The 23818-nt window shown below is 37.8% G+C and overlaps 1 protein-coding gene across 6 annotated transcripts in view; it reads right to left on the reverse strand.

Annotated features, from left to right (window-relative positions):
- Kek5 (leucine-rich repeat, immunoglobulin-like domain-containing kekkon 5 protein) overlaps window positions 1–23818 on the reverse strand; it is a 338741-nt gene that overhangs the window by 184282 nt on the left and 130641 nt on the right. For all 6 annotated transcript variants that reach the window (XM_074111636.1, XM_072005882.1, XM_074111634.1 and 3 more), the window contains one exon: window positions 15538–15605. The gene's annotated coding sequence lies outside the window, so the exon portion shown is untranslated. The remainder of the gene's footprint in view (window positions 1–15537; window positions 15606–23818) is intronic.

The raw sequence follows: 23818 nt of genomic DNA on the forward strand, positions 1-23818 counted from the left end.
AAGCGGCGTAATTATCTTGTCGAATAATAGATTCGTTTCTCATAAATGTAGCAGGACGTTGCTCAATTTATCGGTGGTCGATCATCCACTTTAAGGGATGTGCGCGCACGCGTGTATATTCTCCTCGACTTTTCTCGGTCCTCTGCTCGCCTCTTCTTCCACTTTAATTAAGTATTTCAAAGGAGGGAAAGGAGATGACGAGAGTCAAGAATTGGTTCGGGAACTCGTCGGGAAAGTGAATTCAGAATCAGCGTGGTGAGTGGGAGTTGGACAAGTGTGCGAGTTCGGCCTGTTGTAGCTCCAATCTGCTTCGTGCTGATCGAAGGTTAGAGTAGATAGGAAGATTGGCTGATCAGATTTTCCTTTTTTTTTTTCGGCACACATGCATCCAACGGATATTTGAGAATTTTTTCTGGGCCCGCAATTTTGAACTTCACCGGCTAAAGTAGGGTCTATTCTATATAGAGTGTAGAGTAGAAAGATGGCGAGCGAGGATGAGAAAGGAAAGAGCAGTCAGGGGAGAAATATGGACACATCCGCTGGTTCCGCGAGGCAAACCATTATTACGCGTCCGGGTAAGGTATAGCGTATAACCGAGTGTGGCCGTGCCTCGATAAACGATTTTAATATTCGGAAAGACACGAATAATAAAACACGGCGTCCGCTAAGCTTTCTACGCGAGTGGATCTCTCGAGGAATCATTCGCGACGACGCATTTCCCCGAGTACGATGCACATCGTGGATCTTCTTTTTTTCCTTTTCTCCTCCATTTTTTTTTTTTTTTTCTTTTTTGCTTCCAGACAATTTCAATCAATACTCGCCTGCGCTACGCCGTCAGTTATTTGCTCCACGCATAGTTCTCCGCGCTCGAATGGCACGAGTATGAAAGAGATCCGAAGAAATGGAACGGAAATTCGCGAACGCGTTCGAGTCGTGTTTAGGCAGCTGTTGATGTTTTTGGAGTTGTGAAATGTTATTTATGAACGACACCATTATAGATTCTTTAAATTAGTTCAGCTAGATCGCCCCATATTGAGCCTCTTAGACGTCTGGTATTTTATTTTATTATTATTTATACATATGTATGTGCTTACTACAAATATGTATATTAAAAAATTTCCATTATGAAAATAGTCTCGTTAAACGCGAATGTTATCACACCGAGAAATGCCAATATCCATGTAATGGAAACGTTATCATAATTTTTTCTTCATTTTTATCACTGTCAATCGATTTTCCATAAAAGTAAATATGAAATACGAGTGAATAATAGGTGGTCATAGAGCGACGACAACAAAGTTATCGAAGGTAAACGGCACGTAACGAGGCACAAATGAATTCCATTAGCCACTCGACTTACCCTTCGCTCGTCAATGTACATACCTACATCCGTGCATGACTATAGCTCAATTATTGCACCGGGACCTCCACGTCGGTGGAGCGTTAAACGTATTCAGACGTATAGACAGCGTGGAGGCGTCGCGATAAGGTGCTACCGTTATACAACTTTACGAGCTAATCATACTCGGACCAATTGATTACCCAACGTAGCATGAAACATGCGAACGCGGCTGCCAGCCTGGATTCACGATGGAAATTAATAGTGTCCTATAAATCTGGATTTAACGGTACGAAGGTCAAGGCACTGGCAGAGAAAAGAATCGTCTCTCGAATACGGTAAATGATTTTCCTCGTGAAGTGTGAAGTGGTTTCCACTTAAAGTGAATGTTTCTTTTCGTTTTATTGTTTACTGTTTTATTGGAAGAATATATGGTCTACTTATTTGGGGGGAGATTTGATCGAATAATTAGCATATATCTTGATTGTATTGGATTTGGTATGTAATTCGTGTCGCGTTTTTTAGAAGGATGAGTCAATAATTGAGTCTTTCGGAAATCAAACTGATCCAACAAATTGATACAAATTTGATATAACCGAATAATATTGACTAGAATTCGCGAGAGATATTTTATAGATTATTATAAATTGAATTTATCCATGAGAAGCAATTTTTTTTTTTAATAAATTGTTTCCATGACGTTGGTATTAAATAAAAAAAAAAACTATACACATCTGTTCCCCGAAGTTTTATCGTGCAAATATTTTATTTTCATTGACGATTAACGCGTCATAAACATGGATGCAGGTTTCCGATAAAAGTAAACCTGCATATGCTGTACAAAAAATTGAATCAGGATTATGAACTATGAATTTACATGAATACTTTTCTCATTTTGTATATCTTTCTGTATGGTAGCAGATTTATACACAAAAACCGGAACTATTTTTGCATAACTGTTGTCACGAGAATTCCTGTTTAATTTACAGGATATACAATATTGTTTAAGTTTATTGAACATGTTCTGTATCACTATCTATGCCGCGTCAAAACAATGGATTATATTATTGGAAATTTCGACTCAACAGTACATGATTTTCCGCAAAATACATTTCACCTACATAAATAATTTTTGATGATACAGCTAACCGCTGTTATCGAAAGATTTTTATTATTAAAGAATACATATCAAATTTGGCACAATATTATTTGGAAATATATATTTCACTAAGGAATATCGAATATTTTTCAAAAAAACAATTTTCCATGCCCGAAACTTGTCACTCACCGCGACAGTAACAATTTTCCCAATATCAACAGCGTTATGTAACAGTTGCGCAGCCCTGATTGTCATTATATAATGGAAATCACGGAATGATTGCAACTGAAACAACGGGACGGGTCCGCTGACTAGCCGAACCAACGACCATACATGTAAATTACATTAAATATCGATTAAGCCCTTGCGTTCATGTATCGATAGGTGGTAAGAACCATTCTTCCACAACGTTTGACATCTCGCAACATAGATTTTCGATATTCAATACGATTGCTGTGATCATATCGTATTTGTGATATAAAATTCGTGTAATCACAGATCGATCAATATAAATTTGGAGATGTAGAAGTATACAAGATACATACAATATACAAGAATATATAAAATATCAAAGTTAGAATATGTATTTGTTATAATATTTAATGAGTGAAAGAAATTTCTGCCTGGGTCCTCCTTCTTCAGTTATAATCATAAAGTTTTGTGTACTGCTAATACTGATTAATATTCATTACAAAACTTAAACAAGCGCCATTCATTTACTAGAGTTATATCAGTTTATCGGTATACATAGAGCAACAAAATAGATGATCGAAGCTTGAAACAACATTCGCCATTTAGGTCAAGAGTACGTTAACTCATAAGCATAGGTAATACGGTCAAAGTGTAACAAGCGAGACATATCGGGCTGGTATAATTTCCAAAGTTGTTCATTGTCAGTTTAATTGAGTACTATATGCCATCATTCCCTGTCTCTTTAACATTTCATCCTGCGACCATCACAACAAGGACGCGATTCACGTTGTTGTGTCCCAGTTTTTTTCGAGCGAACCGAGACGAGTCGCGATTCGATTCAATTGCGCGTGCAGAGACATCGACGACGCGTCGAGACAACGAGAGTTACGCCACACGGCTATCGAGCCGTGTATTCGATAAAGCGAATGGAAGCACGATCGAGCGATTCGCGGTCGACAGGCGGAAACGATAAGGTCGAAACCAAAAAAAAGAAAAAAATTTTTGTTCCAACGAGGTACTCCATATCGAAAAGTAAATACGGATCAAATCCATGACGATCACGGGAATAAAATCGAAACTAAAATAATTTCTTTTTCCTACTAACGACATCCTCCGGCGTTGAGAAATATGGATCGAATTTACGATGAAGAATTCAACAAAATATTTTTTGGTCGAGAAGCGAGTTTCTCCGCGTTGAAAATCTACATTGAATAAAAGAAAAATATATTTATTTTTCCAGCATCAACGTTTTCCACCTAGAAATAAATAATGGCCGGATAACGTCGAATCTAAAAGAGAGAATTTTTTCTAGCAATTCCCACTTACGTACAGAGTGAGTTAAAGAACATGGGAAGTACGGCAGAACCTGATTCAATAAACTAAAATGAGATGAAAAATTCATATAAACATATGCCCAATTATGATTTTGTTTTCGAATAACAAATTATTTTATGTTGCAATAGTCGCTTATCTGCCTTCAGAGAAATTGTTCGTAGTGACCAGGTTCAGTTTCAATAGAAGCGTAAATGCATCATAGGTTGTCGAACTTGTTCGAACAACTCATACGAATTTGTCGGCAACTTTGGTCGTCTCGTTGACGATGAATTTCAATACTGTCAACTGACGTTTCATAGATAAGAGATTTTAAATGCTTCATAATTAATCGAATGGGATCAGAAAGTAAGATGAACATGATTTATCCATTTGCCAAGAAATCGTTGATCAAGGTAATATCTAGAATCACGAAATGATCTGTAACTCAGAAACAAGGTCATATATCGAACACATTTTTATACGAATGTTTCCTTTTATTTTATTGTGCCGAATCTGCCGTATTTCCCATATCAAATCCATAACGATGTCCGGATAAAATCGAATTTAGAAAAAAGTTTCATCTATCAATGAGGTCTTACGTGTCGAGAAGTAATCGTGAATGAAATCCACGACGATGGCTGGAAGCACGTATCGCGATAATTTCGTTCGAGTATCGTCATAAAAGCAGCTCGGTCGTATAATAAATATCGCTTTCCGATTCTGAATTCCGTGCTCGCGAATCCATTGCGTAAACGAGGGTGCGTCGCGTCGAGTCGTTTTCAATGTGGAGTCTCATTCGCCAGACGACAAGGAATCTCGTGTAAGTACACCCGGTTTGCTGGGTAATCCCCGTCGCGTAGAATCAAACCGTAGCGGCCATGTCGGAAATGTTCGACGTTCGAGACGCTCTTTACTTCTTCCGTGTACGTTGGTGAATTGACAAACCTACTGAGGTAAAAGAGACCTCGTAAAAATCCACACCCGCTAGCTTCGTGAAGAATTTGACGCTTTGTGCGATAGGTATGCAACGAGAGAACTTCGGGATGTGTTTGAAGAACATTTTATACGAGAAATATCGATCTCATTGTACGGCGAACTGTGCTTGTTATTCAATTGCAAGGATGTTAAAATATACTGATTTAATCTCTAATTTCTTGGTTCAATTTCTAACAAGATAATACTTTAAACAACTAGAATTAATTATATCTCTATCGTGTATATATATATTTCACATTAAATCCTTTTGCTCCTTTATGTATGTATACGATTTTATCCAGAAAAGCAGGGCAGTAATTGTCTTTTCTGAACCACAGTTAATACCTCTCTAAAGGGATTATATTCGAAGCTTATTTCATGGTGCTTTATAAATAAGAAAAATTATGAGTGTGTATACTTTTCCTTTAAAATTGAATTTCAGCACGTAAATCATATCGTAGAAAAATAAAACAAACTATTTCAGATCTTTAAGATAAAATTGCGTACCATAAGGTATCAGCCAATTTATAATCGAATCAAAACCATTCGACCATCCTCCGTTATTCATTAGTAACATTACATACAACACATTTCTAGAAATTCGAAAAATGTCGAAATGGACGCACGCAGCACCGGTGGGAAACGCATGTGAATTTAAAATTCTCGAAATAGTAGCAAATTTGCGATATGTTCGAAACGGAAGCTTTCTAAGCGGATGACCTACATACTGGTTGCCCTGAAGTATTTCAACCGGATCGATGAGTTAAACGCAGCGAAAGGGATCGAGCGTGCGGTGTGCACGCGTGCAACACGCGTATCCACGCGGGATATAAAAGGGAATCCCTCGGCCCGCGACACCGATACTGTTTGCCCGACCGTGATTGCCGAACTGTGGATCGCGGCAATAAAAGCGCCCCATTGTCGTGGTCGCCCCGCTAGGCCACCGGTTTTTATTCGTAATGGAGACGTTGTTGCCCCGGAGAAATAGCGGCGCGAGCCCGTGAAATTTTTACAATTCCGTGCTCGCATTTTCGCCACGTTGCGCTCTGGCAAAAATCCCCTCGCATCTCTATCTTTCTTTCCGCTGCATTCCCTCCGTAATTGTAAATTATACGCGACGTATTTTTCCGGGAGAAACCGGGTCGAACGCGACACGGCCACGTGAGGCGGAAGAACGTGGCTGGCCGCTTTAATGACGGGCATATTTTTAATTAATTCCTGTCAGTGCGAAACGCTAGGGAACGCGACACTGCTACTACTACCACTTGTCTTTGAGGACATGCATTATGCTTTTTACGACAGATAATCTTGCATTAGGCGACACTGTATCAGCAAATTGACGATCGGATGGGTACCAGCCTTTTAGCGTGATGACAATTAAGTTCTTTTTAAACGATGTTGTAGAAATGCTTTTCAGATGTTTCGTGCTTGTTTGAGGAAAGCTTTTTGACACGCATGGAATTGTTTGTGAGCGATGTAACAGAAATGTGTTAGGTGTTTGAAGCCTTTCGAACTGTCTGCTATGGACAGACTTCTAGGAATTTTGCAAGAATTTAAAGAATGAAATTTAATATTATGCTGGTACTCTGTAAAACGTCGATATTAATAGTTTTCGTCTGTAAGGAGACAAGATCAATCGATCGACGAGTTGGTTGTTAGCAAACATACTAAACTGGTAAATTCATGGTGCAACACGCTGTACTGAATAGCTCAAAACTATGTTTAAAGGGAAAGTATATATTTACTACCACAAATTTCGAATTTCTAGCTACGTTTCGTTGTTAAAAAGCTCGTTCTTAACTCGCTTATGTAATTTTTTTATGCAGATATCTTCGAAACATTATATTGTTTCCACGGCATGAAGTAATCTGTTGCAAAATCATATCCAAAGCTCGAGTAATATTGTATTAAGATAAATGATTGAAATAATTGAGAACACGGGATAAAGGAATATTATATATAGCTCACTTCTATTTTAATTTTCCATATTTACTATCACTCCATTATATTTACATATAGCACAAATTATTTTATAGTATATAGTACAAGATATAAAAAATATAGTACAAGAAGACAAACCGCAAAAGTTTAGAGAATAACGAATAAATTACTAAATAAATCTAAGTACTTAACGAATTCTCGAAAGAAAAGAATATCGCAAATTACTACTATGTAAATAGCACGACAATCACATGTAATTCGATTTATCCAATAACACTGTTATACCTTTACTCTTTCTCTTTTCCACACCTAATCTTGTTTCGCCATAAAAATCTGATAACCATTCGAAGAGATCGTTTGTGTGAGGTCGGGATCTAATGATGTATCATTAACATATTATATAGGGTAGTACGGTATATGTCGGTTGACTACGCTCGCAGTTTACGAGCCACTCGCGTCGGCACAAATTCTAAAACAGTTACTGAAAATTTGCATGTCCGTGCAGGGATCTCTAGTGTGAAACGGATGTAAGAGAACTATTATTCAAATCCAACCTATTTTCCCCGGCACGAACGACCGCGGCGAATTAGACGCGAGACCGTCAATCGTTCGTGGAAAAGACGGTCGTTTTAGGGCCGATTATTCATGTCCCTTGTTTCGTCCACCGAAAACCATCGCGTTTAAGTGCATCGTTAAACGCGTGAATCATGTTTGGAAACACACGTCAAAATGTGAAACGTGATTCGTACGTCGATAGGTGAACTGAAAATTCAAGCGGGAAAAAGATCCAAATTTATTTTAAGCGAACGGAGCGGAATAATTCATATAAAAATTCATTGAATCTAAAGAACCGTAGGTATTGCAATTAAATAGTTATTTAAGACGATAATTGAAAACGTTCTTGTAACGTAGACATTTATTCGTATACATTATCCGTTATTTTATAGAGTAAATATTCTATATAGCGAACACACGTGCATATATTTTTGTGTGGGAAATCGACCGACCCTCTGCAAATTGGTCTTCTTTAGAAGTGTGTCGGTCCTCGCTTAACGAATACTACGCATTTTAACAGCCTGTTATATAGACGGTTCGTGCAATGCTGTTACATTTGCTTTAACTTATGATACGCGTGCTATGACTATGCGGTTTATTGGCAAAAAAATGTGTTTGACTCGAGGGCAATCGAGAGCAGTTGGTTAGTCGGTATTAAAAGCGAACCTTTCTGGACGGTAAAGTTCCTAATTCGCCCACTACTGTTCGCTCTGGGGGTGCATGCGTGGTTTTCGTTTAATTATGTACAGGGTCGACGATATTCAAATTTTTCTACCGTCCGGACTTTCACATCGTCGAGGTAAAAAATTCTTCTCCAACGATTTTTCACGTGTGGTTCACACGACTTTTATGCCTTTAAATTTTGCTGTAAAAGGTAACAGCCTCTTCTCAGTAAACGAGATCGTTCTATATCTTCGTTTCTCGAATAATTGCTAACATTGTATGCGGCTATACAAAATATTTCGTGAATACGAGACATAATGAAATTGGTATCTTTGATCAGAAAAGGCTGTTAGATCAATATATTTTTAGAAAATACCCCACTAACGCCGTCTTTGGTATCAAACGTAGTAGTATTTTTCCTCGAATTAAGGGCTTCTTACAACACCCTTGCAGACTAGATTTGCATGTTATATGCAAACTACATTATGTATCGGTGTTTTCAAAATACATAAATATTCTTAGAAATCTCTATTGATAATCTCGCTTTCCAAAGTACATGCACAAGTTAATTTTCTTACCATGTCGGAGATCCGTACATGATCCCAGTATTAAACTAATTTATATCCAACCATAAACTTTTATTCGTTGACTTCATTCACCAATTATTTTATCCGCTCTAACACGATTAGAATAATTCAAATATTATACCACTAACCTAAAACCCTTCGACCCGCACATACAACTCATTCAATCTTCCTTCTCGGTTTCCCCGTTATAATACCACAAACCGCAAATAAAATCACACAAGTAGTCGAAAAATCTGGTTTCTGAACCAGAAACCTGATTCTGGGTTCTGGAAACTTTGCTGCATGTCCTGATATTCCCAACAAAATTCTAAATGGGTCAAAAAGTGGTACGACCGATTGCCCTTTCGGAAGCACGAAGTTCGCGACGATGAGGGTTGGTCGTACGAAAGGACTAGGGGTGCAGGAAAGAGTAGGGTGGGATACATATACGAGGGTAAGAATCAAAGCGAATTAACTGTAGCGCTGGTATCCGCCTCACGACTGACACTTTACCCGTAAATCGTCGGCCCCCTTCCAATAACAAGGATCCCAGCAAGGGACTGTCGTTTTATCCCGAAACTCCCTAGGCTTCAAAGGGAAATCCCTGCGACTAACTCGCATGTGTATCGTCACGCTTGCGGTAGCCCACGAAAGTATTCGAAAATGTCAGTAACGTTATAGTGAAGCATGACTGTCACGATTAATTATATTGATCAAATTTGAAATTAATCTGAAGACCTTACACCTTTGTATAGAAGTTTCAAGATATTTATTGCAAATACATATATTTAAAAAAAAGGTATGTAGCATGACTAGCCATTTTAAATACATAATAGTTATCAAATACGATAGGTTCCATTGAATATTGAGATTTATTAATGCTAACAGATAGTCGACTATTTAAATATCTTGTAGCTTCTACGAGTATTTTTCGAGATTGTTTTTAAGTTTAACCAATATAATCGCGACAGTTGCGTCTCATTACGGTGTTAATGAAATTTCCAAATCTTGTATATAATATATTCGGACAAGATTCTTACAAGTACGTGATTACTTTTTTGAGCCATTGTACTTTCAACTAAATTGCACAATCGGCGGAACTCGTTTTCGCTCATTTCTAATTACGATCCGTTTCGCAGAGGAAGCAATTATCGTTAACAGGTTCGGATGTTGCGACGATGTCGATTTCGCTTTTTATCTCGTACCGGCTTGTTTTATTTTACGGGGAGAGTATCGGCCAATAAAAGGTCGTGACTGTCGTCGATATCGGTCGCGTTTCCGCTGGGAAGCGATAGCTGCGCTGCGAGCATGTCCCCATGAACCGGAAGGAAGGGAATCCGCTGATACGTGAAAGCGCAGATGGATAAACCGCGGTGCACGGATCCATCGTGTAAATCACGATCCATTAGGGCGCCTATCGGGTTCCACGCGCCATGCCACGCCACGCCGCGTCGCGTCGCGTTGCCATGTTCTCGCGCTCTCGTTGCTTCCTAAATTAAAGATCTGCTCTATACCATGTGGTTCTGCCTCCGTATTCAGTGAATATGGAAATTTCGAGACACGAACTTTGATTTATTCCCAAATATTGTTTGGAGCGTTTCGAAAGTTTTCGTCGTGTTGAATGGGACACGCGTAAATTGATTTTCTGGCGGTTCTATTATTTTCAGTGTTGAAGTATAGATGTAGCGTGTGTGAATGATTGGCTTATTTGATGGACAAATATTGGAGCGAAAATAGAAATACATAAAAGACAAAAAATAAAAACACGTTAAGAGCTATTGTGTGTCGGTAAATTGAATTTAGTATATACTCGTCTTTGTTGAGCTCCATCGCAAGTAAGTAGGAAGTAGACGTAAGATTTAGCTAAATGAACTAAGGATGCAGATCTAGGACTATATAAATACATCTGTACTTACTGAATTTTCAATATCAATTTTGTTCTACATTTTCGAATTATTTTTACATAAGCAGCATCTTAAGGATCGCATAATCGCAATTACAATTCATTATGAAGTCTACAAGTCGAAAATCTCTGTTGGAAGGACCGAAACTGTCCATAGGGAATATCAGTTGTTCGGTTTAATCTGACTATTGGAATCGTAAGCCGCAAGATCGGCCGCATTTGTATCACAGGGCACGCATAGCTGCATGTACGTTATGAAACGATTTCCTTCCCGTGGAATTTTCCTTGGAGTATCTGTTGAACATACGTTTCCAACGAATTCTCCCGACTGTCGGGTGCTAGACGCGCCGTCTCGCAAATTTGAGGTGACACGCGCGGTACGTAACATAACTGAGCGAATATCCGTGCCACATGAAATGCCCGTGTCAGCGTACACGCGAAAATACCGAATATGTTTAATATATATATACTATACGATATTATTACAGTGGTATTTTGGTAATCAGGCGGACAGTGGTATGAACGCGTCGATACTCGTGATTCGAGCTATGAAATATTCTCATAGAATTGGGCCAGCGATGCACGATCCATAATAAAATAACATTTAATTGTAATCAATTGTGATTAGTCAGTATATCTGTTGGAAAATTATCTTCTGTATTATAATTCTTCTACATTTACCGTTGGAGTTAAAGTTGGTAATAATTAGAATAATAGATTAGTAATTGTAAATTCTTGTTATAGGTTTTCATTGATTTTTATTCTTCATCGTGTACATTTATAACGGTGTAATAAGATCATCGTATATATAAGGTCTAAAAATCAGTCCTTACGATTTTTCAGGCACTTTCGATAGTCGGGCAAAAAAATGTTTTGCGTATAAGTGGATCAACTCTCGAACTACTACAAATTGCAATATCGAGAATTTAAAAAGAAGTTTGATTTCGTTAAAAAGTTTTAATGTCACTTCTACTTTTTTAAACTGAACAATACATTTTTTTATTTTTACGTCATTCGATGCATTTTTTGTAATTATCTACAAAAACAGTATGAAGATACTTGGATCGAGAAATAGTTAGTCTAAAAGATCCTTTAACTTTAATATTGTAAAACTTATCATATGAAAGATAAGAAAGGACAGTGTAATACTTCTTTGTTTTTATATTTTACTTGTCTTTCGTATTTTTAGATCACCCTATATAGTGGAATATACTTATGACGTTAGGAAATGATTGGATAAAATTGAGAGTATTGCTTGTGTAATTCGTATTTAATCTAACATTTATATTCACAACTCATGCGATAACGTTGCGAGAATAGTATTAAAATATATAAATTAGTGATAAATTAATGATCAAAAGCAATACTTGTCATCTATTTATAAAATCAACTCATATATTATGAATTTAAATTGTGTATTTAAAGAGTCAGAACCTGAAAATTACTATGCTTATCACTGTGCCATTAAACTTTATCACGTTGCTACCTACTACCACAAAGCAATTTACTTATAATACTTATTAGCAGTCGTTCCTTTCATTTCGACAAAAAATTATAATCGATCGTAATTTCCATTTTACAAATAAAATAAATCTCAACTGCAAAGGTTAACGACTGGTCGAATGAAAGGAAATTATTTACTCGACCGTTAAGCAATAGTTTTATACGTAATAGTGCTATACGTAGTAAATATTTTGCAGTTCACGCCGAAAAATCTCAATAAACACCGCGATATGTTCAAATGGAAACCTGAAAATGTGTTAAATTGTAGATCTGTTCTAAATTATGAATAAAGATAATTCACATCATTTATAAAAACAACAGAAAACATTATACACTGTTTAAATCATAAAATTTGTTTGCACTATTAAATCCAGAAATTCCAGGAATTACTTCATTATCAACCTACAGGAAAACGCGCAAATTTCTATTATAGGAAATCTTTTCACGAAATTTCTTTCTCAATGAAATTATATGGGAAATTGGGCGTTCATTGAAAACCTGGCTCTTTCCAGCTCGTTGATTCACCTCGTTAAATGATAAACGTTCGTTATTTTTGGAGTTAGCAATTCAACAAACGAGCTTATTCGAGTTTCTCGCCAAAGCCGATTAAAAAGTAAACGAGAGCGTGAAGTAAATTAAAAAAAAAAAAAAAAAAGAATTCAGTATCGATCGCAATGAACAAGCGACACAATGAACCGCGATGAAAATGTCACGGAACGGGCACCAAAAACGCGTATCGACTTTCTCGTTGAAACAGAACGACGAAGGACACCGAACGAGAAAGTATCGCGAATGTCCCGCGTCGTGAGAGATCGCGTAATGAAAACACGACGCGCGCCGTTTAGCCGGTGTAGCTTTATAAATCTCATTCATATTTATGCGGTTTTACTGTGATTATTTCGTAAACGCCTCGTGAAATTTCCATCGACGCCAGAAAAAAAAACACGCCTCTATCTCTAGTCGTTCAATATTTCATCAACTCTTTATCCAGTTAAATGTTTCGTACATCTAATCACTTAAGACATGAGAAATATGTTTTAATAATAATAATAATATAATAATAATCATAATAATGATAATAATATTGTAGGTATCAAATAATGAAAATTGTTATTATTTTACGTGGCTCGAAAAAATTAATCTGGTAGGAGAAACTAAGCAATGTAGCTCTTATTAATTTAGTAAAAAGAAAAATGAAAATTGTAAATTTTATATATTAGCAAATTAATCTTTTCAATTTATTTTATAAATTAGTCGATAAATGTCGCACTTTTTCCCTTTTAAAACGTTATTAAAAGGTAGTAAAAGTGCATTAGCCGTTAAATAAAATGCTACTTACATTAATCATAAAAAATTATTATACTGAAGTTGTAATTTTCTCGAGTACTGTATATTCTTCTGACACAGTGCACGCTCTCTGTGTATTCTATGCAAGAAATACACGCCAGTGTTGCATGTTTAAGGTTCGATAAAGTGGGAGTGAAAAATGGAAATGTGATAAAATTGAAATAAAAATTTTATATTATCATCTTGCGATATTGGAATATATAGTCGAATATAAGAAACACGTGTTACGTTTTGGACACATATTATGACTGAAATATGACTTTTTTAACGTTTTAGAATATTTTTCATCTGTCACGGTTTCCAGGCAGTTTAATAATTCACTTTGACGCACAAGAATTTAAAACCTGACGCGATAAAATGTGAAATAGTTCCAACGTAAGATATAATTGTTGAGATAATTTGATGAGAAAAAGCCTAATGGGAACTGTTGAATTACATTAGCTGATAGGAACTGCTATTAAACTTCATGTAGTGGATAGAATAATCATTTCGATGATCGCAACAACTATCAATTTGTTAATAGGGAAACTGACGAGTAACTCTTATTTCGAAAATTTTAAACATTTATCTGATTCGAGGAAATGATGACCGAGAAACTATCGTGCCATATTTTCTGTGATTATCCGCAGATATTCTTTGCAGAAAAGATACTCAATGAAAGAGCAAATGTTGTGAAACAAATTTATAAAATAAAATTGTATAAATAAATTATCTATAAATTTATAATAGAGCCCCGTTCTTCGTTATTTCCGATATCATCTTATCTACATAACCCAAACGCATACATATAAATCTTTTTTCTGTTTTAAAAATCTTCAGAATTTAATGTAAGTCTACTTGAACAATACTACTACTCCACATCCTAAATCGTTTTTAACTGAATTCTCTATCCCTTGTTAATAAGCCTCACTACGTGTAAGGTTACAATTTTTCTAAAGGGCCATGAATTTTAATTTCCAACGCGTAAAAATTTCAGTTGAATTCTCTAACGTGGATTAAAAAGCTTCGTTGTACATAAAAAAAAAAAAAAAAAAAAATATAACTTTCCTAAAAGGTTACAAAGTTTTAATTTTTAACGTTTGAAAACGAGTCTGTTAACTATATGAACACGGTTGAGTTCAACAACGCAAAAGAGAAATTTATGCGTAAAAGTGGATATAAACGCGACCGCGAATGATGCGTTCCTAACAACGTGATGGTTACTGTGGAATGAAACGGTGACCCGGAGACGAATTTGTTACGGTGGGACGGATTAATGAGGCGATTATTGGAAGCGACGAATTTCGGTCCCAGTGTAGGCTGGTGATCACACGTCACGGCCAACTATTTTACCGCCGGTGAACCGACGATCGGTGACCGGTGAAACGCCATAATAGTTTCATTAAAACGTTCCACGTCGATGAGTGTGTGGCTTATTATCGGTCTTTACGAGCGGAGAAAAATAGCTTCGAACACGTAGATGATCACTCGACGCACTAAGTATTATGGTCAAGCGTATGATGAAGTTCGTTACTTCAAGGTTAGAAGTCAATGACGGATATAAAATTGGATTCTCTGAGTTAGTTATTAGAAAGTAGAATGATTTGTTATTAATAGAGAGGAATATTTTTAAACAGAAGTGGTACAAATACAGATTAGAAATACAATTGATCGAAATGGTATCCTTTTAGTTAGCTTCCGAGACACAGATGAAATTAATGCCAGTGAATGAGATTTTGAAAATACGAATTTGAAAGTTCGAATATTTGAGTATTTAAAAGTTTGGAAAAAATTTAAAAAGTCAAATGTATGAATATTTAAGAATTTGGATATTTGAAAATTTTTAAATTTTAATACGTAAAGAATATTACAATTTTCTGCCGTGCGTAAGATGTCACATTCAATAGAAAAACGAATGTCTTGAAAATGTTAATTTGCCATAATGCGTTATGTGCACCTTACGTTAAGTGAACTTTAATTGCGCCTTACAGTAGATGTGTAAAAAAATTAAGATTATTGTATGTCAAAGTATAATTATATTTCAATTCTCAACATAATTATGTTTAAATCTCACGTAATTATATTTAAACAAGAAAAATTGTGACTTATCCTAAAGCTCTACTAAAACACCTTGCAAGCACTTTAAAAATACAGTACTTACCATTTTCTTTGAGCAGACGTGCAAAATTGCCCTCCACTTTCTCCACCTTTCTTATTTCTCACCTATACCTGAAAAAACACATTGCGATTTAATAAAATCCCAACAGAAGGACACAGATATCAACAAATGAAAGATTCATAATCCCTTTTATAGCTTCGTAACTAAAGAATTAACTGTTATCGTGGCAGATCTCTCAAACGACAAGCTCTATCTCATTTTTCACCGTTGATCTAAATTTTTACGCTTTTGAAGGGGTTTCTCGATTACCACTTCACCGAAACCGAGAAGCTACTGCGAAGGTGATGCGTCGCAGGGATGTCGATTCGATCGTGGGAAGAAAGGATTACGAAAATAGGCCTCTGGCAAAAGAGGTGGAAAGAATCTGCCTCGTCCCCGGAGCTGTGATAAGATGCGAAATGGACGCCTGTCTTTCTTCAGAGACTACGAGAACCACGCGAGCGATGCTACGATAAGCCGATCAAAGAACTCAGCCAGGGAGTTGTGGGAAGGTTGATAGTGTATAGTTTCGCGTACGTGAAGGCCGCGATATGGATTTTCACTCGAGACGGAAGAAAAGCATTCTCATGGCCATAACAATACCGTCGTTCAATTGCTCTCGTTTTTCGACGAACCACTTTTGATGTCACGAGGAAGACGAAAGAATGCTAGCGCTGAAGACTACGCGGCGCATAGATCGGACAGAAAGAAAGAGACGTGGGTGGGTGGTGGATGGCACGAGCCAAAGGAAGAGGAATATAAGGTGAGCATGCTTTATCTTGGCTGACGTAGGCCAAGAAACGTCGAGTTCAAGCTGTATCGTTATCTTAGCAGCGATAACGATAGAATGGCCATTGCGAGGGTAGCAGCGCTGGGTGCTGCAGCAGCGCGCACGCTTGGTTCCATGTACAGTGGCCCGGTTCGATCCATCATTCACTCGTTCGAGTGCGCATCCCGACGTACAACCTCATACAACCGCGTATGCACATACTTCAATGAAAAGAAGCTGAATCAAGTATAACGTTCAGAACCGAATGAACAAAGGAAACTATATTTGCTGGTAAGGACTCAACTACGTTGACGCTAACGTTAGGTGAAGCATCGCGTTGGTGTGCATCGTTGTTGCCGATGTTTTAGACACGTACAGCCAAGTTACTTTACTGACCACCGGCCGTGAGCGCGATGTTTCTCCAGATGAGTCGGATATAGTGGAAGAGCGGCTAGATTTCCCTCAAGCCACTGGCAGGCCGCCTCGTTTATCAAGCGCGTGATGAAGCTGTTGGGTTAGGCGAGGGCCTCGACGAGAGAGAGCCGCGGCATAAGCAAACCGCCCGGCTTATCTCAAATCGCAACGTCTTGTTAGACTTCACTCTCTGTTCCCCCGTTTCCGCTGCTTTCCAACCCCCGTTCACAGAGAGAACCCCGGGCTTGCGTCACCAACCCTCTCGCCACCTTTGCCTTCCGTCTTCGTCCTCTTTTGCCTTCACCGCGCGCGTCCTTTCGTTCCTTGAATTTCTCGCGGCGTTTTCAAAGGAGAACCCAAGAATATTTTTCGAGCCGAAGGTCTCTCCTGCCGTGGCATCCACCACCCTACTCTATTTCTTCTTTTTCTCTTCCGCCATGCCAGCTCGCTCGCCGAGACCGTGTCCCGTGCCACCGACAGCGGAAAGAGAAAATAGAACGTGAGTATTCGATAACGAGGCGGCCGGCCCAGTTTCCACTCCTTCCACAGAGGAAAAGCTGTCCGTGTCTACGTAGGCAGAGACGAATTTTTCCGCCGCATTTTCTTGACCTGGTTTCATCGTATAAAGCGGAAGGGATCAGACACGACAAGTTTTCACCGGTTCTGTCGGTATGCTCTGCGCAAAGTCCGGCTATTTCGTTTCCTCTTTTCTTTTCTTATTCCTTTTGCTAACTTTTTCCCCTTCTTCTTTCTTTCTTCTTTTTATTCGCCGACTTCGTTCTATTCGTACTTTCCTTCCTCTTCCTTCGTTAGGTATTTCGCGCGCGTTCGTCGCTGCACATTTGCAACCTTGTTACAGTGAAAAGTCCTGGATCTCTATACTTGTACCTGTGTGAAGTATTCTTGGAATACAATTATGGTAGCTAATTGTGAGATATTCTAACTCGTGTATGAAACTTTTATGAGCTTCGTGTACGTTACGAAATGTAATCAACTGTGACAAGGATGTAATAAAGAACCATGTGACTTGTTGACGTTGCTAAGGGTTAATCCAATGAGGCGTTATACCAGACTTCGCACGACGTTATGAAGAGGGTCAGATAACAGTCGTAATTAGAAAAAGTCAACAATAACATCGTTGATAAATGACCAAGAAGATTATTCATAAAGTCTGACAGGAAAGAAAGATCAGTTCTCAAACATTCATCCGTATTCGAAGGTATAAATAGAGATATCTCATTGAAATAATGAATGGAAATATTTTAAACTCGTGGCATTTATATTCTTACCTTATATAACAAACTTCGTATGCTAAATGTTAGTTTTGCTATCTTGACTACTCGGTTAAACCAAAAAGAAAGAACATATTTTCGCAAGTGATCAACAATTTACCAAAGCCGAGGAACTGGTCGTAGAACGACCTAGTTTGCACGATTTAATATGCGAAACATAAGTTACGAACTCACAAGGATAATACTAAATTTCCCCTAAAATGTTTGCACATCATCATCTCTTTGACGTGCAACGTATATAGGCTCGCGCGATATCATTTCATTCCTCCAGGTTCAAACGTAGCCAGCTCGCGCTGAGAATTATTAAAAACTAGCCACTTTAACGTTCATCGCGATAACTGCGTGTATGCGTCAGCTTTCGCGCATCGTTCCGAGCCGCTTATCGATTTCACTGGATTTTCCTATGCGAACAGTCGCACACAAGAAAATGCTACAACGATCGAACGCACTCTGTTGTGTAATTGGCTTTGCAGAATGTTAGAGATTTATATTCCGAATTGCATGCGCTCGATGAAGCTTGTTGACGCATCAAAACGTATGGTATAAGTACGATTCTACTGTTGTTTTCGACATTTGATCGCAAAAGTTTGAGTTTTAAAACACTAACACAAAAATGATATTACTATTTTTACGCGACTGTTCTTTTAATCGAAAGGAAAAATTAAAAACACTTGGATCTATTTATGAATCGGAATTCATTTTGATTAACATAGTTTCGACTATGCTTTCGTTCGGTAAATAGGGGTTGCTTTTATCTGTTCGTACATTATCAGTGTTTCGTCTCTGCTCTGCGATTTTTCTGACGAGATGGAAAATTTACAAAAATGATATATAATGGTAAAAGTTTGGAGCTAAATTTTCAATAATTTATGGCGATACGAACTTCTCAAAATTAAACATAATACCAAATATTATGGACGATAATTTGTTATATATTTTCTAAATAGGAATCTAGTAACTTCTGTTTGCAACAAAAGTGATAATAAAGTGAGTTTTGAATTTTTCAAAAAGACATATTTATCACCTTATTTCAACAGATTTTGGAAGTGATCTATATAAGGGATAAATGATTCTTGAAATTATGAACAGAATAGATATAAAAGTCTCCAAGCAATTGATATATCGCAAAGGGACGACAATGGCAGACGCTATTTGAGACGACTTGAAGTCGCGAACCAGGATTTCTAGCATTGTGTGTATCTAAGATTTATACAGGGAGACATCAAAAATTGAGAAAATTCAATTTTGACAATTCTCATTGAAATTTTCAGTATTTTACCGACGTTTGGAATCCGAGATATTTCCAGAGGGAGGAACAGAGGTTACAATCCTCTATTAATTTTTAAACGAAGAACATTTTGAGTTCAGCGGATTCTACTCTGAGAAAAATGCTGGCCCCGAATTTAGAAACTGCACGAGGTTTGTCGCTTGAAATTACTTCACTTGCGAATTTGACGGTTTGTACACCATAACATTCGAAATATTTGCTTTTCATCAATTTTATGGAAGTTTTGTGTTTGTCAAATTACGGGAAAGTTTGTACTGCACACAAGGATTTGCTTGTAGTTACATACGTAGAAGCCATTCATTTTAATTCTACCGTAGCTTTCCAAACTCTATCGAGTTTGTCTTTATGGTCCTTTATCTAAGTGAGAAGTAATATTAATAAATCATAACGTCTTCCTAAAATAAAAAAAATTCTTAGTTATATCCAACATAATGTAAAACTATGTTGTGTATGATTACTTGATACGAGTTCTTGACACGACTAGACTGTACTACTATAATTATTACTATAATAATAGATTGTATTACTATTTCACCTTTAAAGTATAATAATATGCATAATAAACGAAATACGACAAATCTTGATCTCAACTCAATTACGTTCATAAATTTAAAACACACAAGAACCTCCACCTTAATAGTTAAGAAAATAAGAACAAAAAAATATCCTCTAGATTTATCTTTCAACCAGCTCACAGAAATTCGAAGAAATAACACTTGCCCGATTCCACATTGCAAAACCGAAAAACCCAAGGAACACTAAAACTCCCTCGTTAAGGAGATATACCATTCCACTCTACAAGTAGAACGTACTATCCAAACGCGCGACTTTATGTAGTTACCCTCGTCGCGGAATTCCTTAATCGGGAATTCCATTGGTTCGACAACGGAATTGGACAATTAAATGCCGCGAGAACGTTTTGGTTTCCTGAACGGTCGAGTGCACGATAATAACCATTTGCGACTCGATGATCTAGGCGATTTAATTTCACGAAGAACCTCCCACTGGAACGCTGGTTACTGCCAGAACACGTTCGAGTTTTTAAAAGAAGAAAGAAAAAAAAAAGAAAGAAAGAAAAAGTTAAAACGAGGAAGAAAAAAGAATGCAGTAGAAGGCTCCTCTTCGAGAACACCTCGTGCCGGTTTCTCTGTTATGTTAGTACGACCAAGTTTTATTCGCTCTTTTTTTACTCCGGCGCGCTTTCATATTCGCACGTGCTCCTTATTTTCCACGCGTTATACGACCGTGTTCACGACTTTCTTCGCCCTTTTCTTGTCCGCGCGCACGCTTTAACGGAATGAATTAGGCGGAAGGAACAACGTAACGGCTTGGCCTCTCTTTTTTCACGAGCACAAAGGAACACTGCCATTTCGCGGTGTACCGATCCCCGGTTTTCGAAGGATCGAGAGAAAAGGGGGAAGCATTTCGAATTCCCCGAAGGATAACGCCGGGCATACCGTTGCCAGAACCCCTTTTCGAGAGGCGAACGAGAAAATTCTTGCCGGTCCTTTTAGAACTTCCAAAATTGCTTCCAGCTCGACGCTCCGGGAACGAGAATACGCCTCGGGATACCTTTCGCGTGCGGTAATTTAAACGGGGATAAATGAAATGTAATGCACTCTTTCCACGACGTTTCTGCGGGAACAAATAGAATTTACATAACCCTCCTGCGGGTGCTTGTGTACCAGAAGCAACAAATTGAATTATACCTTTTTGGTTCTCTTCTTTTTGCTTCTTTCCAGTACTTTAAGAAAATGTACATTTCTTGCTTTGTACGGTTTCACGATTGCTGAGTACGTTTTGAATCCGACGTAATATTCTATTGTAATCAAGATTGTTATTCTTATTACGGAATATATCTTCATGTAGCTTTCTGTGATATAAGCTTCGAAGAGTTTAGTATAATTGAAAACTTCAGAGGAAAGAAGTCTGTTTCTCGTGATATTACAAAATTATATAACGTAGAATTAATTCCTCTCGTTACTGTCGCCCTTACTTGATACAAGTTCTACGATAAAACGTGACAATAAAGATCTCTGTTAATAATTTTCACCACAAATTTTATTTCGCTGTTTTGTATTGAATTTACTTTTTTATCTATCGGATCAGCTCGAGAAAAATGTAGTGTTTGAAGTATTACAATTTCCACGAAACTAAAAGCAATTTTTAGACTTTATATTCATGAAGTATCGAATATATAACGACTTCAAACATTTTAATAACGATCCTTGCGAAAGTAATTTCTGTTACTCGATCAACTTCGCAAACCCTACGAGTTATTTATCCAATTCCTTTTCACTCGATTCAAGCCGGTATTCCGTCCAGCGCAATAATAATCCTTTCCACGGCGCGTTAACGTGTAAACACCGACTTGTAAGTTCGTTAAGGCGACTTAATTAAGCCGGTTAACGGCAATCTTTGGTGAGAACGGGCGTGATTTTAAACTACCCGCGGTCGATCGATGGGAACGCGACATAGACTCGTGCTTTCGTCGCGGAATTTTCATTCATTGCGGTCGAATCGTGGTCATCGCGAACACGAATCTGAAGAAGAAATTAAACGAAATATGTTTACGATAACATGGCCCTTTTACTATCATTGATCTGTAAAAATGAGGTAAGAGAGGATTATTCGAGTCAGAAGGATATTTGAGACAAGCAAGGTAATTTGCCTTGTAATTTAATTTTACGTTCTAATTTGATACGAAAGAAAATATATATTAATAGACGATCATGATATCGTTACCACTACCGATGAGAGAGATTCCTACATCATATTATGAATTACGAAATATAATCGCTGGATGTTTCGCTGAAGGTTTCGTTTTGTTTTCTTTTTCTTTTCTGATGCAAGCGAGAATTCTTCTCGAACGTTATGAAGGTATCACGGAAAAAAAAGAGTGAAAGAGAGTGAGAAGCTTCCTAATCTCGAACACCTGCGCCCTTCATAACTTCCTTATCCGATCAGTTCTCGATAATCCAGGAAAATGAAAACACGAACGTCCGACGTCGAGGAAGAGAAGCGGAAGAGAAAAATGAGAAACACTCTTTTCGAGGCGGCGAGCACGGAATTTATGAACTGAAGCTGGCATTGTAAATCTTAAAAGCATTGAACGTTCGTAACATGTTGCATGAAAATTAATCTCACGTCGAGAGCGATCGGTGAAAGAGGAATCGATACATCGTTTCGGTTCTGAGTAAGACTGTTTCGTTTTCCCTGGACTACTTTTCATTTAACGTATTGCTTCGAACATACTTGCCATAAATATTACTCAAATAATATTACTACTTGAAGATCAACTAATTATTTCAATGACAATCAATCTTTATACTAATAGGAAAAAATGTAAAAGCCGATATATACATACATTGGAGCTCACTGATCGAAAGTCAAAGATTATTTTGTACATACCTATAAGAAATTCTAGTCAAATCGTTCAACAATACCATTTTCCAAGTTCTCAAAACTTTTCAACAAAAAGTCTCGAATATTTTTCCCAAACAATCAAATTCACGTCCTCGGGACAAATAACAAGACCCCCAGAAAGACTCTTCTAACATTTACGCACCGCAAACACGAAACGACTTATTATTAATAAACACGTCCCGCCCATGTCACTTCGACTTATCTTCAGCTGCACTAAGAATTCTTCCACTAGTGCAAAAAAAGTGAATGGCCATCGGTGAATTCTCAGGTACCACACATAGCGCTTAGTGATTTCTCCAAGATGGCGCTTTGAGTTTCAAGTAGCCAGCTCTTTTTGCTCGGTTGAAAGAAAACGGCAAACCAGCGTTCCATGGCAGAAATTTAATTAGCACCAATCCCAGTATCCCGCGGTTCGTTTCGTCTTGCCGGTCCAAGGAATATGAAAGAACCGGAGACTATTGTCATTTCGAAGCTGCGTCGCCATCAGGCGAGCTAGAACGAAGAACAAGATAGGAAGGAAAGAAAAGGAGGAAGAGCAACGGCACGAAACCAAGAGGAACTCCGTGCGCCGTTAAAGTAATATAAACGAGAGGATTATCGGCCAAGCTCCCTCCGTTTCTTCTTTCGCGAGCGTTAAATGCACACTTTTTCTATCCTACTCCAGCCACTCATCCCTCTTCCATTCCCTAGCTTATCTGGTCGAGCTTCTCCCTTCCAACTTTTCTAACGTTACTTTCTTCTCCTAACCCCGGCGATCCTCGTTCCTTTGCGTTTCGTCCTGCTCGAGTCCGAGTGCGGTTCGCGAGGTCTCTCTTTTCCTTTCGCGTGCTTCGAGATGTGAAATAGCAAAAATTCCGAGCGAACAAGGATTACTCGATATACGGCGCGATAACAGATACGCGTACTCTCGGTTAGTTACCAAAAAGTTGCAGCGCAACGGTTTCTTGCGCGGTTTATTGTCGATGTCGCGCGACATTTGCACGATGTATTTGCAACGCTTGTGAAAGGATCGCTTTAAATAGATGTTATACGTACATGGAATAATTGTAATATTTAACTAGTCCTTTAGGGATATCAAACGTTTCGTTCCTAAGT

This window comes from Bombus fervidus, chromosome 1 (assembly GCF_041682495.2).
Source record: "Bombus fervidus isolate BK054 chromosome 1, iyBomFerv1, whole genome shotgun sequence".
Taxonomy (NCBI): Eukaryota; Metazoa; Arthropoda; class Insecta; order Hymenoptera; family Apidae; genus Bombus; species Bombus fervidus.